This window comes from Eleutherodactylus coqui, chromosome 7 (assembly GCF_035609145.1).
Source record: "Eleutherodactylus coqui strain aEleCoq1 chromosome 7, aEleCoq1.hap1, whole genome shotgun sequence".
NCBI classification, from domain to species: Eukaryota; Metazoa; Chordata; class Amphibia; order Anura; family Eleutherodactylidae; genus Eleutherodactylus; species Eleutherodactylus coqui.
In genome coordinates, this window is record NC_089843.1 from 199,102,400 (window position 1) to 199,114,252 (window position 11,853).

An 11,853-nucleotide genomic window follows, 5' to 3' on the forward strand; every position below is an offset into this window, starting at 1 on the left:
TTTCGGCTTTTGAGTTGATTGCCTCCTTCCAAAATGAGGATCTTTTAAATGGCGAGTTTAGCCCATTTACGTTTAAGGAGAGAATTTTTATGGACATTTTTGTTTATGTGGGATTGATTTGAGTGTCTGTGGAAGCCCTGTATCTTTTGGTGAAAAGTGAGAAGGTAGGAAAGTTTTAACATAAAAAGATAAAACAGGTGTTCTGCAGATGTCTAGGGTTACATTAGCATTTTCACATTTGTGTGTAGTTGTTAGTAATACAGAGAAAAAATAGAGGAATTTTAAACAGCAAACAGTTTTAGATTTAACAAGCTTGTTTGTATTTGAGGTAGACGTCATGAAGTACGTCGATTCAGCAAGGTGCGTGTGCACGCTGAATAAAGGGGGGGACGAGAAAGTTCGCCTGTCAAGGAGCTTTTTTGGGGCACAACCACCTAAGTAGTTGTTATGGATGAAAGGTAGATCCGCTTAATGGATTAGGTCTGGGTCCATTCTTGGGTTTGTTTTCCCTGTTTCTTTGGTGGAGATTGGGTTTGCTGTGGTAGCGGCAGCTTGACTCCCCAGGATTTTGGTATTTGTTGGAAGTCCTCTGGTTTTTTAAAGATATGCGTGACGTTGTCTTTACGTATAATTATTTTTGCTGGGAAGCCCCATCGGTATAAGATGTTGGCTTGACGTAGGGCTGTCGTGAATGGTTGGAATTTTTTCCTCTCGTTCATGGTGGCCTGTGAGAGGTCCGCGAAGAGTCGGATATTCGAGAAGGGCGCTGGAAGCTGGTTCTTTTTACGAGTTGCACTCATCAGGGCTTCCTTTATATGATAAAAGTGGATCCTAGCTATGGTGTCTCTTGGGTTACATTCAGAGCCTATGGGCTCTATTGATGGTTAAGTCGTGTGGAGTGGCCTCTGGAAGGAGAGTTGCCATGAATTTTTTTAAGTAATTGGACAGTTCTGATGGTGCAATAGACTCCGGAATACCACGGAATTTAATATTATTTCGCCTATTTCTATCTTCTATATCGGCGAGCTTGGTTTTGAGCTGGGAAACTTCTTCTACCAGGTCGTAGTGCGCGTCGATTAAGGCATTATGGGATTGTGTTATTTCACCCATTTTATTTTCGGTATGCGACACTCTCTCTCCAATAGAATCAATTGTACTTCTTATGGATGAGTTGAGAGATCTGAAGCTTGCTTGGAAGGAGTCGCTAAGGGCCACTACCATGTTTTTAATGAACTCTTCTGAAGCCGGCTGGGATGACGATGGTAGGGCCGTTATGAATTTATGTATAGATTCTGGTTGATTGTCAAGGGCGCTCTCCTCATCTGTTCTGGGGCGTTGTTTCAGCGGACTTTCCGATGGGGAGAACTGTGTATATTGGGACCCCTGTTTTGTATGCACAGATATGGCAGTAGCCATTTTGTTATGAGCATGTGTGGGGGGTTTCTGCCTTTTTCCTCCTGCTTGCGAATGGGGTGAACTGTGGGGGTTGGCAGGTAGCAAATCCCCTGATTCATAGTCCTGCATAGGAGCTTTATCTTGCTCTGGCCGGGACTGCTGTGTAGGTGAAACACCTGAATCTATCACAGCTTTATGTTGGTGGCCATGTTTTGTGGAGACTGTAATGGCCGCCGCCATTTTAGTGTGGGAGTGTGCTGGGGGACTCTGTCTCTCTCTATCACTCTGGTCATGAGGGGAGGGTGAAGAGTCTTCACTCACCGAGTCCTGCAGTTCCCGGTCCAGCGGGCGGCTTTCTGCGGGGTCCGATTCAATGCCGGCATTCTCCTCTCCTCCGCGCGCTGCTTCCGATACAGGAGAAGCCGGGAGGCTGTCAGCGCTCATGCGCGGGACCTCCGACGGGAGAAAGAACTCCTCTAAGCGTCTCGGTTGAGACCGGGAGGGCCGTCGGCGTGTCATCTCCAAAGCAGGGAGGACCGGAGGACTTGCTGTAGCTTTGCAGGTAAGCGGAGGGCTGCTTTAAAGTTGGTTTTGCGGTGGTAACGGCCGGAGCGCTAAGATTATGCTGCCATCTTTCAGCTCAGCTAGGCCACGCCCCCCACTCGCCTGCAGTCTTTATAAAAAGTGATAAAATCAGATAAAACCTGCGGATCTTCTAAAAGGGACACGTTAAACTTCCAGGCATTCTTACCGGATTTTCTCTTAAAAACTGAATCAACTTTAAAATATAAAAGCTTATGATCCGAGAAAACATTGGTAAAAAGGTCACATCTAAAAGGCAGTACTTGGTAAGAGCAGAATATAAAATCCATCCTGGAGCTGCACAGTCTGTTGCTCCAGGTGACGCCGGCTTCCTCTGATGCGTTAGGGTTACATTTTTTAAAAGCATCAGTGAGCTTCCCGTCTAAAATCACATTTTTTAATATGGAAGAGGTCTTATCGTAGTTCCTGCTCACTGAGCTAGAAAGCCGTCGTTCCCCCTTTAAAATACAATTCAAATCACCTGCTAAAATCAGAGGTTCTGAATCATTTATAAAAAGTGGTAAAATCTCTAGCATTTCAGCTCTTTCATTTTTATCTGTTGACCCATAAAAGTTTAAAAACTGCCACTTTATACCATTGATAAAAGCTTTGACCAATAAAACTCTGCCTGGTAAAATTTCAATAATAACGTCAATTAAAACGTTCCCTTTAAAAAGAATGGCGACCCCCGCCGATCTGGTCTCGTTAGAGCCGGACCAGACCACCGGCCCATGTACCCAGTCATCTTGGGATTTTTTGTACTGGGCTCTATGCGGGATCCCGCACTCCTGTAGGAAAAAAACGGAGGCAGCAAAAATTGTCAGATAGCTGAAGAGGGCGACCCTCCTCATGTGGCTCTCGATGCTTCTGACATTAAAAGTGAGTCCCGATAGAGCAGCCATTGGAGACTAGGGATATGCGTGGGTCACTCCTTAGAAGTCTCCAGGCAAGCCAAAGACCTCGCTGGCACTCTCACACCCCCCCCCCCCGCATCCGAATCTATCGTGAACGGGGATGCTGGAGAGGAACCTACCTCACTTAGTAGACCCCCTACGGTGCCCGAGAGAGGGATCTGCGTAAGATCCCAAATTGATTCGATCACCTCCGGAATCTCCATGGGGGTTAGCAGGCCAGCTCCCATAACCGTCTCTGTCCCCTCAGCTGGGGTGGGTACTCGGCTCGCTTCCGCCTCTGCACCTTTGGAGGTGACACTCCGCGCCCCCTCCTGGCAGGGAGGGGGAGGGGCCTTCTGGGATGGCACCGCAGGGGGTACTTCCACCGGGTCCTCCGACTTTGTCGGGATCTCCGGTGTTCCCCCCTGCACCACCTCCGAGTACAGTCTACCACCCGAGCCTTTCCTCCTTTTTTGTGCCGCTGCCACCGTGCCCCCAGGGTCCTCCGCCTTGGGCACCACTTGAGCGGGCACCTTGGGAGGGCCTGGACCGGCTTCCCCGGCTCTGCCACCTCCACTGGTTTCCCCGGAGGGAGAGCCAGTCCGCCGATCACTCACCCTCCTCTTTATGCTCCGCTGTTCCTTACCGCCCTGTGGGGGCCCACTGGAGACCTCCATCTCCTCAGGTTCCTCTCCCTCGGGGGGTGCTTCTTGGTCTTTTTGCTGCCTTGGCCGCTCCTCGGTTCCGGGCCGCCCTTGCTGCTCCGTCTTCTGTGCTCTGTGGGGGCAAAACGTGTAGAGGTGACCAACACTGCCGCAGAAATAACATCCTTTGCCTTTTTTGCACCCGCTTGTCTCGTGATCAGTGCCCCCACATTTATTGCAAGTACTCGCACAGGAATCTTTTTGGTGACCATATGTTGAACAAATCCTACAGAAGTCAGGCATTCCCGCAAAGTATAGGTCGCCATTCACCTTTCCCAATTTAAAACGCGCAGGCGGTATGATCACTCCCCCTGGCCAACTGGGGTCACTTATACACGTGGCCTGGAAACGCCACTTTGGGGGTCCAGATACCAAACTCGTTCATAATCTTTCCCATACATCTGACCGATTTAAAATAACATAAAAGAAAGTCCTCGACCTCTTTTACATCAGTGTAGGGAGAATACATCTTAATCGCCACAAGTTTGATTATATCGAGGACGTGCTCAACCAGCAAGACACCCTCAAGCTTCGGATCTTTTTTAATCGGTATGCCTGAGACCAGGTCTCGAAAGATGCCCGCTTCGGTCAGGGTCACATCATTGATCCGTCGCTTGGGGTACTCTTGGATCGCTAGAATCTCTCGTTTTTGCACTTTGAAAAATCCTTGCAGCACGTCCTCGACCACATACTTCAGACCACGTATCTGAAGAAGAGACACGTACAGTGTTCTTGATCCGCGCATATGCCGGTATTTCATGTGGGCTTTCGCCCATGTTTAAAAGGATGGTGGGTCACAACAAACCGCTTTTGTGACACACACACTATGGAAGCGCCCTCTCCTGGCCCGGAGACCAGAAGAGGCAGGGGGATCGCGACTCGTTTACACTGGGAGTAATCCCTCTCCCCGATAGCAGCAGGCGGGTGAAGCCCACAGGAGTGGGCGATCCCGCCAGGCAGAGGAGAGGGGTACCTGAGTTACCTTCTGACTAAGGCCGCCTCTACCAGGTACACTTGGTCTTAGCCAAAAGGCCGAGAAGCGATAACCCGAAACAGGTTTCGCCTGCAGCCCGGCCCGCCCAACTCCACTTCCAAGGCTTGAGGCAACACGCTCAGCCAGCACTCGAAGCGCAGCCACAATGCACCCAGGGAGCTGGAAGAACTTTACATAGCCCTGCCCCACGCCTTCTCAACCATGGCCTCCCCCCCTCAGTCCTTCCTCTTGCACTGTGCTCACGCATCCTAGGCTTGCAGAGCCTGCTGCAGGACTCGTCACCTCCCTACACAGGATGGTTAAGTTGGCGATGACACTAGAAGCAAGCACTAGTTTGTCTCTGAAGGTGCGTCGGCCGGTCGGTTTGAGCGTTCTCTTCGGCTGGCCACATTTCGAGTGGGAACGGACAGAAACTTTTTACCCAAAATGAGGGAAATTGGCTTCGGCCCCATAGGGCTTTAAGGACTTCCCTGGGCTGGCATTAGTAGACCCTAGTAAGGAGAATAATAGAGCGGCATGGTCATCTGAAGAACTTAATAACATACAGCAGGCCTTTTTTTCCCGCCATACATACATAACTACAGATTTTATATTTTTTTTACATAGATTTAAGATTGGTTTTATATATATATATATATATATATATATATATATATATATATATATATATATATATATATATATATATATATATCTTTAATCTATATCTACAAAATCTATAATTCAGAAATAATCCATATCTATATTCTACATAATTAATAAAGATAGATTGATAGACTCACAAACATACACACTGTATGCAAATGAGCCAGGTGTTTGGCAGGCTGATGTCACTCCATTGTGATGTCATCAATTTAGAAGCATTAATACCGGGCTTGGCAGCCATTTTAGTCAGTCTCTGCTGCAGCTGGGAGACGGGAGAAGGGAGATGGTCTTATCTCCTCCAAGAAACTGCAGAACTAACTGGATCATTTTTATTTTATGCAATAGAGGAAAAAAAACTTTGACAATGAAACTTAATAAATTTCGAGTTGAACTATATCATGTTTGTCTGTGATATTTTATAAGGTCTACAAACGGGAATGAGGGGAGGGTAAGGGGGGGAGTGGTAAGGGAGGGTAGGTATCTATGACACGGGAGAAAGAGAAAATAAAACAAAAAGGGGGGGGGGAGGGTCAGACGGGGGCTCCAGGGTTGTTGTTTCTCTTTACGATTTGTGGTTTAAACGTGTTACTCACATGTCCCTGTCTGTAACCACCTAGTAAATAGGGGTGAGCTCCAGGCATCTATCCATATCGCCCAGGTGTGATACAATTTATCATAGCCTGACGGCTCATCTCGAAGTCTCATTCTCTCCATAAGCTCTATTTCGTGGATTATTGTTATTTTTAGCGGAGTGCATTTTTAATGCAGCACACAAGGGGTAGACAGCGGCCTACCAAAATCTAGTTGGCTGCTGCTGTGGCTTTCTTTTTTTTTTTAAAAAAAAGGTAGGTTCCGTTCTTCCATGGTGAGGAATAGGCAGGGAGGTTCCGTTTTTCCCAGCTGGGAAATGCTGATAGGCAAGGCATTATCCCTGGTGGTGCATGTAACGTCAGACTAAGTTTCAGACATGCAGCAGCAGCATTCAGTCAGTGGCTGACAAACGAGCTCCATGCAAGTTTACATTAAACAGACACATTTCTTTCTTTACTGTATTGACTGCGGTCTGTAATCGAGCGGTTGAACTGTTTGTGTCCATGCATTGAATAAAGCAATACATCCTTGTAAAGTAGACGTCCGTTCGTTGGAGTTCTTTGCTCCCCGAGTGTTGCTCCATCTCTAAACGTTGGCCTGGATCTTCATGGACGAATACTGCCCATCCCACGTGGAGCGTGTATCTCAGCCCGCGTGGAGCGCTGCCGTCCAATGAGGTATTCCGTGCTGCATAGCAAGCCTTGGGCCTGTGTGATTGGGGGTCAGCTGCTGTCTGTCCACTCTGAAGCGCGCATCCGGGGCCGGCCGCTTTTCGACTACCAGCGACTGCAGATCACATACACAGGCTGGTTGGAATGGCCTAGCATTATCCTGATCCGGAGGTGTAACTTGAAGCTGCAGGGCCCCAGTACAAAGTCTGGAACTGGGCCCCCAAACTATAAAGCTTCATTGATAGCATTGGTTTACAATGTGGGGAAGAGAGACTTTATGGGCCCCCAAGGGCTCTGGGCCCCAGGTGCGACCGCACCCCCTGCACATACACCCATGACCCGAATACGTGGCACATACAGACACAGGCTGCCATATGAACTGGTGTGTGTGTGTGTGTGTGTTTTGCTTCCAGTTGTACCTGTGCTGTGCACACTCTGGCAGACGCAGCTGCTCAGTGGATACAATGTTGCGAGCTCCACGGCACAGCAGACGGGCTGAGTGTCAATCAAAGTGCTTGGGTGGTAGCAGCAGCCGCCGCCACAGCTGCGCTGCACCTCTTGCACGTCAGTTTTGTTTTTCTGCTTTTGGAAACTGTTGTAGGAAAGGGGGTGCACCGGTCCTGGAGGTACTGCAATACCAGGTCAATGCGCAGAGTGGACAGAGCAAGCTCTTTTTCCAGCTCCCTGTTCTAAAAATCCATTTAATATATGGTCCCCAGATAGGGAACGTATCAGATAAACTGATAACAGATTATTTCTTTTTTTTTTTTTATAAAGCAAAGGTTTATTTATTCACAACATAATAAATCCATCACATTAAACAACATAAATACATTACAAATCATGACAAATCAACTAATTGTATCCATTTTTTAACCTTCCATATGCCTTCTGCATCGACTCCATCCTTTCTTTTGTCCCATAAATAAATAAAGTATAATTTCCCCAACACCATTCGCACGCTGTCCCTCTCACTTACATCCTTCCTCTTGAACACATACACATTCCTTACATCCCACAACACTTCCTTCACACACGCCATAAACAGCCACAACAGTCTCTCTCTCACACTGCCTCTCGCACCTAAACCGAACATAAGTAACTCAAAGGACATGAAATTAACTCCTGTTATTTCCTTACATAACAGACCAAGTCTCCGCAGCACATTTTGTGCATGGCTGCAGTTCCAAAATAAATGAACCACATTCTCACATCCACCGCACCCCTCTCTCGGACATCTCTCACTCCTCACCAAACCTCTCACACGCTGAAACTCTCGCACCGGTAACACGCCATGCAGACTCTGCCATACAATCTCACTCTGCCTATTACTCATCCCATCCATCCGCACTTTCTTCCACTCTCTCCACATTCACTCTGCTAACAGAATTAATATCAGACACCTCATCCTTACTCTCAATCATTCGTTTCACCATTCGCTTATTTTTAAGTACATTCACTTCACAGTCATCCAACTCAAACTTCGCCACAAAACGCACCGTCCATTCATACCACTTGGGGATCTGGAAAGCAACTGGTTTTCTTAGATCATATTCACACCATTCCATGCGTACAAACCATCTCCCTGCTAGATACCTCATCATGCACGCATCTTTTGTAGTCTTTTGCCACATGCTTGAGGGTGCGTTCACACGAGTGCAGATACGCGGCGAAAAAACGACGAAGCGTAAATACGTCGCAACAGTTACTATAGCCTTGCAATGTCTTGGTTCACACGAGCGAATGTACGTCGCGTATGTACAACGGCAGTAGAAATTCGCATTGTACGCAACGTATATACGGTGTAATCGTATGCAAACGCTGTGTCCGTCGTATTGGCGTGAACGTTGTGCGACTAAGACAGGTGCAATTGCTTTTCGCAATTAGTAGTAATTAGCGAAAGGGCCAGCTGTGTTTCACGAATGCAAAGCCGTTCTATCTGGAAAGAAGTTTAGCTTCTGATTATGCGTTCACCTGGCGGTAGGCGGTGAATGCACAATAAAGCAATGATCTGTGAATGCGCTCTGGGCTTCAGCATTTTCGAGGTGCAAGAATAGAAACATGATGAACAGGCTGATACCTGCCGTGGAAGCGCGACCCCCCCTTTGGGACACGCGGCACAGACATTATCGAAATGTTCAAAAGAAGGATGCCCTTTGGCGTGAAGTCGCCCAAGCTACACATGTGAACCAGGTGCGGGCAGCAAACTCACCGGAGTGTGCGGAATTTGGTAAGCAATTTATATTTAAATTTTCGCCAAAAATTCCATAGCGGATAGAATTGTCACCGCGCTAAAGCTGTTAGTACATGTAAACCCTGAATGCCTGAAAATTCGCAATGGTTTCCATTGCTGAGCCTTGGTTTTAGGGTTTGTTTTTTATTTGAACAGTACTTTATATCTAAACTCTGCACACATATAGCGCATACCTTGCGAACGCTTACAGATATGTTCGTACAACTATGAATAGGTGGAGCCAATGCAGTGGCAGCCGAACGACACTATCCCTTATACAGTCTGCTTTTCTGATTATACCACCAACTTTCCAATTGTGATTGATCCTTGGCAAAAAGATGCTGAAGGAAACTGGTCAGTGGAATAGCTAGCTTACATATTGTTGTGTACTAAGTTGTTTTTGCTATCTCTGCAGTTGCCGCGGCGCAGAGGAATTGGAAGTCTGCCTGCGACCAGTACAGGCGTGAAGCAAGACTGTCGCAGAGTGGGGAACATGTAACTATAAAGCGCTACAAATTTTCACATCTTTTGGGGTTTCTGGACATTCTAATGGATGTTGGACCGTAAGTTTACACGGACACTATTTTAAATTCATGCATGTCATACTGTGTGCGATACGCTGCATATCGTCCACAGCTATGCAAAGTGTTACTGTCATTCTGCATTGTAATGTGCGCTTCTATTTGTCTACGTACTTCTTGCGTATTCAGTGTCTAGAACTTTATTATAATTAACACTTCTGCTGGCCACAATGTTACATTGGTATGCACAATGTCAATTCCATTGTTTCTATCACTTCCATTGAAGCACGCTGCAGACTGCTTGGCCCAAAGTTTGGACAATGTGCAAATTTTGGTTATACATTCACACATTTGCCCTTATAACGTTGATTTTCCAGCACATGAACGCTGCTTTCCAGACTGCAGCTGTTACATAGCAACAGCAGGCAAAAATAGAACACTTTACTTCTACTATAAGAAACCTTACAAACTTTGTTTCCCACTATTGCACAAAGTTAGCAGTATAGTATGAATCAATATTGCTAGCATCACTGTCTGTTTTTTAACGCTTACCACTGCAATGCGTACAGTGCATACAACTTTTTTTTGGGGGGGGGCCTAATTTCTTCCCCTTTGAACATCGAAGTATTCACTAATGTGTTTCCATTTTTTTTTTTACAACCAAAAAAACACACACACAAATGTTAAAGGCTCTCTTTCCTTTCTGGAATCATAAACGCTAAATGTCCCTTATGCCGAGTGCGATTCCACAGTATTAACAGTGCTTTCGCCTATGCAAACGTTATTACTCGCTGCCTAATTTTTACCACTTTGCACTCTCTTCTGCGCACTAGGACAAGTTGTGCAGCATTACAAGCACTGGGTCATGTAATCGCGCACCAACCACATTGCATGCAAAGTTTCCCTTAAGAAGGCCTTTCTTGTACAATATTCCTACGGTGGTCATGCATTGCACTCGTTTGCGCTTCTATAATGCGACTAAGGGCTGTGGTAGGCCTTATACTCATCACGGGCATCAACTAACGACTTAATGGTTTCGAAAATGCAGGGGACACCGGATATAATGCAAAGCATGATGATGTAATTATTTTGCCAATGTCACTACAGGAATGCATTCTTTATTTACTGCTTTGGAAAACATGAATGATGTCATTGCAGCACATCCAAATAGATACTGCGCTCAAGCTGAAGATGTTCTGGCAGCATAGTGGGACATAGTGCAGTGCAGCAAGCAATGTTGGGACAACTCACTATGGCAAGTCACCACACTCATGACGCGGGTATCACGGAGTGAGCCTCTGTGACCTATCCCCCCACTTCCCTGTAACCCACCAAAACAATACGCTACTACTTCTAGCTTGGATAATTTTTGGCCACAGCGGCCATTTATTTAACTTTAAGTTTAACAATGGGTAAAAAACACAAGAATATACAACCCACCAAAAGGGGGAAGTCCCCGGAGCCTACAACCCCCTCTGTCGCCTCACTACAGGGAAAAGGATCTTCCGTACTGCCTCCCGCCGCTCTCCCACTATCCGACTCGGGAGACCGAAGATCCCTCCCGCTACCGCCCTCCCGTCGCGAGACCGCCGACTCGGGAGGCAACACACACACGGTTGCCCCTAGTCGCCCACCTCCCGACTCAGAGACCCACTAGCCGTTCCTAGGCCAGCTGACTGGTCTCTGCAGGGACTACGGCCTGACAGAGCCGGGAGGCGACAGACCTACCACACACTGTAAATCAACAATGGGGCGGGAAGGGGGGACAAGCAGCCATCGGCCCTCCGCTCTCCCCCCCCTCGCCCCGCATCCTAACTGGCTCCGAGAACTGCACCCCCCCCTCCAACTGCCGCTATGACAATCTACATATCACCTCCAAAGCGCCCCCCCTCCCTCTCACTAAACTTTAACCCCTAGCTACTAACCAACGGGCGGGTGGGTGGGACTTCCTCGCTATCTCCGTCTTCTTCTCTTCTGCTCCTTCTTCCTTCTGCTGCCGACTGAAACTCCTCCTCCTGCTTTTCCCGCACTTTCTAACTGCTCCCCCCTCCCTATTCTCACCCCCCCCACCTCTGCACTACTGTTAACCCCTAGCCTCCCCGTTAACCCTGTCATGTGCTGCCTACATATATACGCCTGCGGCTAATATTCCGGCGCTTCTTGACGCGGGTATCACGGAGTGAGCCTCTGTGACCTATCCCCCCACTTCCCTGTAACCCACCAAAACAATACGCTACTACTTCTAGCTTGGATAATTTTTGGCCACAGCGGCCATTTATTTAACTTTAAGTTTAACAATGGGTAAAAAACACAAGAATATACAACCCACCAAAAGGGGGAAGTCCCCGGAGCCTACAACCCCCTCTGTCGCCTCACTACAGGGAAAAGGATCTTCCGTACTGCCTCCCGCCGCTCTCCCACTATCCGACTCGGGAGACCGAAGATCCCTCCCGCTACCCGCCCTCCCGTCGCGAGACCGCAGACTCGGGAGGCAACACACACACGGTTGCCCCTAGTCGCCCACCTCCCAACTCAGAGACCCGCTAGCCGTTCCTAGGCCAGCCGACTGGTCTCCGCAGGGACTACGGCCTGACAGAGCCGGGAGGCGACAGACCTACCACACA

General features: G+C 47.8%; 1 pseudogene; it reads right to left on the bottom strand.

Annotated features, from left to right (window-relative positions):
- Window positions 1-7,079: 7,079 nt before the first annotated feature.
- On the bottom strand, window positions 7,080-7,261 carry LOC136574172 (U2 spliceosomal RNA; annotated as a pseudogene).
- Between the last annotated feature and the right edge of the window lie 4,592 nt (window positions 7,262-11,853).